This window comes from Corvus brachyrhynchos, unplaced genomic scaffold, assembly GCF_000691975.1.
Source record: "Corvus brachyrhynchos isolate BGI_N302 unplaced genomic scaffold, ASM69197v1 scaffold20, whole genome shotgun sequence".
In the NCBI taxonomy this organism is placed as follows: domain Eukaryota; kingdom Metazoa; phylum Chordata; class Aves; order Passeriformes; family Corvidae; genus Corvus; species Corvus brachyrhynchos.
This window is the reverse complement of record NW_008235735.1, coordinates 14,205-20,978: the sequence shown is the minus strand read 5'-3', so window position 1 is coordinate 20,978 and position 6,774 is coordinate 14,205. Positions and strand designations below refer to the sequence as shown.

At 42.9% G+C, this 6,774-nt stretch overlaps 1 long non-coding RNA gene across 4 annotated transcripts in view; it reads right to left on the bottom strand.

The window, feature by feature from the left end:
- The window catches only part of LOC108445921, a 26,516-nt gene extending 20,700 nt beyond the window's left edge, over positions 1 to 5,816 (bottom strand). For all 4 annotated transcript variants that reach the window (XR_001860959.1, XR_001861045.1, XR_001861038.1 and 1 more), the window contains exons 1-2: positions 4,977 to 5,816; positions 2,416 to 2,503 (exon numbers count right to left, since the gene is read on the bottom strand). This is a non-coding gene — a long non-coding RNA (uncharacterized LOC108445921). The remainder of the gene's footprint in view (positions 1 to 2,415; positions 2,504 to 4,976) is intronic.
- Positions 5,817 to 6,774: the final 958 nt, after the last annotated feature.

Here is a 6,774-nt window from a genome sequence, read left to right as displayed (position 1 = left end):
GTTGCAGCATAGCACAGCTCAGCACTACACACTCCATTAAAGGAGCTTGTATAGCATCCTGTAGGCCTAGAGGTCCAGCGGGAACCTTTGGCAGACACAAAAGTACTTTGGAAAACTGTGGGAATGCTGATGACCTGACAGTGATTTATATTATTGCATTAGAAAAATAAATAGTATGGCAGAACCTGTCAGAGCGGATAAAACGAAGATTTGCCAGTAACTCTGCTGTGCAGCTTTCCAAACTACTAGCCTGCTGGTTAGCCCAGGCCTCTACTTTATCCAAACCCTCATAAAAATTTATTGCAGATGGGTACTAAGAACCTTGAGGAAAATCTTTTGCTGTTTCAACAGCATCTCTGCCTTATGATAGTCTCGCAGTAACTTCCACCCCCCCCACCCCCAGCAGAAGAGATTTTCTCCAGCCCAACATGGTTTAATCCTCCATTACAAATGACAAAGGAAAGAATTTATCGGCCTATCTGGGATAGCCAAGGGATGAAGTACCAGAAGCTGTGTATGAACAAGAGAGACTTAAATCACACTTGGAATTGCAGGCATAGTTTCAGCTGCTGTGCAAAGAGCCCTGTTCTCAGCCCAGGTACTATTTTGCTCTGAGGCCTGATGGTAACTAACTGCCCCATATATCAAAACAAGACAGTTTTGTGTGATTTGGCTTCTCCTCTGCTGTGTGTTCATCAATATATCAGAAAGCAAACCTGGACAGCAGTGTGATTTGGAGCTACCTGAAGGCTGGAGCAGTGGGGCAGTGCAAAGGCACGCTGGGGACCAGGACTTGGCCAGTGCCACATCCTTTTGTACCCGTCACTGAACAGAAAGGCTCAGCTCCCAGCTCAGCTGGACTCGCCATGCCAATAAATCTCCTCTCGCAGAGGCAGTCCCAGCACAGATCTGGCACTGGGAGCCGTGCTCTTGTTTCCCATTAATGTGTTCACAGGTGCCAAGGGAGCTGCAGTCAGCACCATCCAGGGGTAGCCTGCGCATCCTGCCGGCAGCCCTGAGGCAGGAGCTGAGCGGAGGGAGCGGTGCCAGTGCCTGCAGCAGCTCCGAGGGCTGAGGGAGCAAAGAGAGCTGGTGAGTGGCCTGTGCTGGTCTGTGCTCACATGCCATGGCCCGGCTTGGCACAAAGCCAGCCCTGGCAGGGAACAAACCCCAGCCCAGGCTCTGAGGGATATCAGCTGTGCCTTAGCTGATGATGTGCAGGCGGTACCTTAGAGAGACATGGTCCCAATACCCTGTGTCCCTTTGACCCTGACACAAGTACCTGCCTATGTTAACACTTAAAGATGACCAGTCTAAACCTTACTGACCTCAAAAGGCCTGCACAGACTCAGGATGGGCACCAGAGTAGTTCATTTGCAGAGCCATGCTCTTGCCTAGCCAGATGTATATCATTATGTGTCATCACAGAGCTAGGAGTTAAAGACTGACACGGTAATTTAGTCTGGGATAACATGGAAAATAAGGCTTTTTAAACATGGAAAAAACATGACAAGCGTGTACAAGCATTTTGAGAACTGATTGGCATTCCATCGTGAATAATATGAGAATAAATTTTCTTACTAAAAATATTGTAAAGTATAAAATCTCCTTGTTTAATGGCAAGCAATAAGACAAGTGCAAGAGTTAACCAAGTATCTGATTCAGTTATACATGTCCTGAATCAAGACTGAATGTATAGAGATGTGTTAGTATGATTTTAATATTATAACAATTTTCATTCATTAAGAGATTACAGATACAAAGAGAGAATCTCTTACCTCGTAAGAGAATGCTTTTTGCTGTGTTATTAAGGTACAAATCTTAAAAAGTTTTACATGCCCTGTGAAGGGTGTTTTGTGCCTTGCTGGCTACAGTAGGTTAAAGCTCAAGATAACCACTTCAGACTGGCTGCATACTTCAGTATTTTCCCTCTTCACAGTTGTTAAAACTTTACAGAGCCTCAAAACATATCCAGATGGACAGTAACTGTGACTGCCACTTATGAAACCAGTATAATCTAGCACAATACACAAAGTAGGGTAAGTGGGAAGGAAAACAAGTTCTGAATAGAGGACCTCCTTGGAACATTGGATCAGCCATCAGACACACCAATTCTGTTTAGACAGGCCTGTTATACATACTCAAATGTTCTGCAAAACAAAGCACATCCCCATCCTTTCACCACTGCAGCTCCAAAACACTTCTGCCCAAGGGTGGTCTTCACCCTGCTCAAGGCAGTGTTTGTGCCTACATCTTTATTCACAAACTGAAGCATTGGTTTCCAGAGTTTTTTGGCAAAGCTGAGACACATAAACCGTGTTCTTCCTCTCAAGGAGTATAGTATCTTGGCGGTTTTGTTTGGGTTTAACTTTTTCAAATATGCAATAGAAAAACACGAACAAATAGATCACTTACCGTTGTGCTGCCACCAGTGGATTTCCCTGCACAAGGCTGCTTGTGTGACACCAGGATGACCATAAATAACATCACCATAGCAGAGAACCTGGTCAAGAGAAAACTATAGTTATTTGAGGTTAGTGTTGTTGTTCTCTTGTGGGATGATGTCTGCTAAACACAATGTAAAGCAGTACATAGTGACTTCTTTGGACTTTCGTGCTGTATGTATTTTTTTGCATACAGTATGGATGTATCACAACAGGGTCATTAGGTATGAATGAAGCCAGGATGTAAGAAAAAACCCCAAACCTTGGCAGATGTATAGCAACTAAATCTGTGGCTTCATTCCTCACTCCTGCTGGCATGGGTGCTTAAGTTAATTCCAGCGCTGATTCCTACTTATGCATGTGTTGGCAGAGACAGATCTCAGTGCAGTGGGTGTTCTGAATCACTTCTTTGTTTGTCACATTTCACAAATTTCCAAACAATAAAAAAAATTTCTTGGGAAATTGAGATTTTAATTCATATTTCATCCCTTCTCCTGCCTTCCTCCCTTTACCTTTCAGTTCATGGTAATCGAATTCCCTGTTAAAACACTGGTGCAACTGCTCAGTTACACACCTGCTGCTGTGGGTGAGAGTGCTTTGAAAATGCATCATGCCTCCTACTACGTGGGAGTAGTGATGTGTTTTAGTTTGCTGTTTTGCAGAAAACATTGTTTGCCATATGTCTCAACAGACCCTGCTCCTCCTTTTCAACAAATTGGCCAAGTGAGCTATGATTATTTAATTTGTCTTTTGGTCTTTTTGCATCCTGACTAGAGATTGGCATGTGAATTATTTAATTAAGCTGTGAATATTACTGGGTATTGCTAAGTTACACAAATACTGTGTCATTCAGCTATTTATGACTAACAAAATTAACTGTACAAAAAAGCTAACTAAAAGCTAAATAACCTTGGAGTCTTTTGACCAGCTGTAATATATCCATACAAGACCATTCTATTGAATAAGAAAGCTGTTATTGAGGCTTTTGTCACAGAAAAAAAAAAAAGAAAAATTCTGGTATTTTTCTTTGGTTTTCTTCACATCACAAAGAAAGCTGCAGCCTCTGGCGTTTCAGCTGGGCTCCGTTCTGTGCCCAGGGTGACAAAGCCACTCGCAGTTGCTCACATGGAAATGTGCTGAACAAGAACCACATCATAAATAAAAGCACGCTGGAACTTCAGTGGGCGAAGCACAAGAGCAGAATATTAACCACATATCCTGCCTAGGTAGAAATTCCTTTTGCTTGGTCATGGCACATAACGAGGCTTCATGCCTCTCTTCTTGGCAAGTGTGGTGCTACAGACTCCCAGGAGCCTTATTTCATTCAGTGTCTGCTTCTTAATGAGCTGATCTTCAGAGAAGCAGCTATTTACTCATTCATTGCTGGCTTACATGTTCAGCACATGATTTTCTCTCACAATGGTCCAGGAAACTCACTGCATCTCAAACCACAAGCAATGGCAAGAATGCTCATGCAGCCATCGTGGGATTTCCTCATTGTGCTGCAGAAATTATGTAAAAATTGAATAATCTCTTTAAATGGCTTCAGCAGTAATGAGGGACTCAGGTACCTTAGAAAAAATACTGTGTCATTAAACAATGCTGTTTTAAACATCAGTATATAGAAAAAGTGATAAATGTTTTAAATGCCTGTCTGTCTCTTTTTCACACCTTGGACTGTATGGATTTCACACCTCTTAATTTTTCAGGCTTGCATCTTTAAATAGGAGGAGACCACCATGTATGGGCTAAATGGTAAAAATGCATTTCCTTCACCCATTCCTTCTGTCCAAACTCTTGCAGTTGTGGAAATGTTCAAACACTCCCTTAGTGAATTATGGCTCTATGAGAAAGACTGGGAAAGGAGAGAAATAAGAGACTTCGTGACTTGGCTCCTCTCTGTCGTTTGTGTCTTAATTTTTCAAGTCTTGATTTGACTGTTTTCTTACCCAGAAATGCCCCATTTAAGGTCAGCTACCTCCGAAATTCACCATGTTGCCAAAATAACGCATAGATGGCTTTGTTAGATAGACATCAGCAATTAAGTGATCCATTTTAAAATACTTGGTTTTCCTTGTTATTTTTTTCAGTAGATTTTCTTCTTAAATCAAAAAGTAACAGAGATGAAGAACAGTTGGAAGTATTGAGCTAACCAAGTATGATCTATGTAATGAGGAGGCCCTGCTATTTGTGACACCATTAAAAAGGTAACGTAAGAAAAGCTTTGCTTGACACAGAATATAGGCACACACCAGTGAAAATACCAGATTTGAATATGCAAATACTGTTTTCTAACAAGATTCTGAATTAGTAAAGTATGAAGCTAAAGTCATAATTGGTGTCAGTTTTCCAGATGAAGGAGAAGGCTTCAGGATTAATGAAAAAATGTTTTGCCTCCATCATCAGACTACAAAAATAAAAAATCAGAAGGACAGAGAGGAAGCTACTCAGAAACCTTCCTGTCCTCTCTCTTTCCCAGCCTTTTCGCTTCCTTTCAGGTGCATTTGGACAAACATCAGTCAGTCTCCTTACCTTAGTCTGCTTTGGTGATATTCTGTGGGTTTCCGGCTTATTTCTGCAGAACCTGAAAAGTCTGTATTTGCATCACAAGCTGAGCAAAATGTTTTTAAATTATTTCCCAGGAGCTTTGCTTTGTTCTCTGAGGGGGCAGCATTGCATTGCTACACAGAAGGGCTTGTCAACATTTCAACATTCCCACTAGAGAGCTACACTTTGTTTTACAAGACTTCAGGACAGATGCCATTTATTTAAGGTGCTTACATCTGAAATAACTTGGTGCTTTTTTTTTTTTTTTGAGGGGTGGAAGGGGGCAGGAAGAAAATCACAGCAGAGTCAGAACTTGCTGGGTTGCTTCTTGTCAAGCCATCCCTTGGTTCCATTCCTATATCTAGGTTGCCTTTATCAGCTACCAGTTTTTAGACTGGAGTGCTGTCATTGCTAAATCCTTCCAAGGGAACTTAGTACCCAGCTGGTTTCTTGGTAATGTCTTTTTGTCTCTCACTTTTAATCCTCCTGTGACTTTGAGAAAAGTGTCTTCATACTTGTGAGACCTCTGGAAATTTTCAGAGCATTTAGATTATGTTCAGATAAAGCTCTGACTTTGTGAGTACATATGTATGAAAAACCTTATTAAGATTTATTATGTCATTTGAAAATTGTCAATAATATCTTCTGCATTTGTTCAGTCCAAAGGGATTTTAAAAATTCGTATTGGAGCAGTTGTGAGTGAGAGAAGTTCATTCCTTATCAGTCATCCATTATGAGAGCAGTGAAGGCAAAAGCTAAACCCAGGATCGCTTGATAACACTGTAAGCCAAAAGCAAAACAGAGAAAAGAGCAGCGTTGCTACTTTAGCTTTCCTCATCTGTAACTGAAATGGAGGGAATGGGATGGATCGAAGACATGTCAGCAAGGCAGGCAGACCCACAGCATTGGAGATAAAAGGTCAGACACAAAACTTTTCCTTCCAAACTGGAATTCAGGGAATTGTCACCAAGTCCCCATCCACGCAGCGTGAGTGTAAATGTGGTTGTGAGGGGCCTGATGATAATCCTGGGACAAACGCTGTTCCCCATCAGCCCGGTGTCACTTCAGAGCCTTCTGCCTGTGCTGGGGCTGCTCTGTGTCCCTGTTCCGTGGAGCTGGAGCAGCTTCACCCATCAGAGCACACTGATCCCATGGAGAACGTGTGCATCTGGTTTTGTGTTCGGGCAGCTCAAGAGTTCCTCACTGGCAGCCCCAGGGATATTCCAGTAGGATGAACTCCTTTACCTGCAGGGCCATAAAAAGAGAAGAGTTAACAAGGGCCTATGAGGTGTCAGGGAAAAGGGAATGAGGTGCCTTTATGGGACCTCTCAACGTGCCTGACCCCAGGCAGAATTCCTCTGCCACCAGTGCTCTGGGGAAGGTGGGAACCCCAAGCTTTTCCCAACCATTGCTTGTTGCTCACGTGTGCACAGGAAGTCTCAAGGCCCCGTCTGCAGCACATTCAGTGCTCTGTGCTCAGCCAAGGTTCCCAATCCCCAGCTGAAGGCACGTGGAAATCCACTGCTGGCAAACTTGAGGCTGTCAGGGATTTTGGCCACTACCCTCAGTCATATTTACCCTATTAATGGTAGCTCAGTCTTAGGAAGGACAACTTCTGCCACCAGATTTGGTTCCAGTCTGTGCTGTAATGACCCACAGTGCCCAGAAAATGTCTCACTGGTAGGAGGGCATGGACAAATTCCTCACAGCCACCTTTTGTAAAGGGTGGATGTACTGGCCTCTCTTCTTGCCAAAGGAATCTCAGGAACCTGGCTTCCAGACT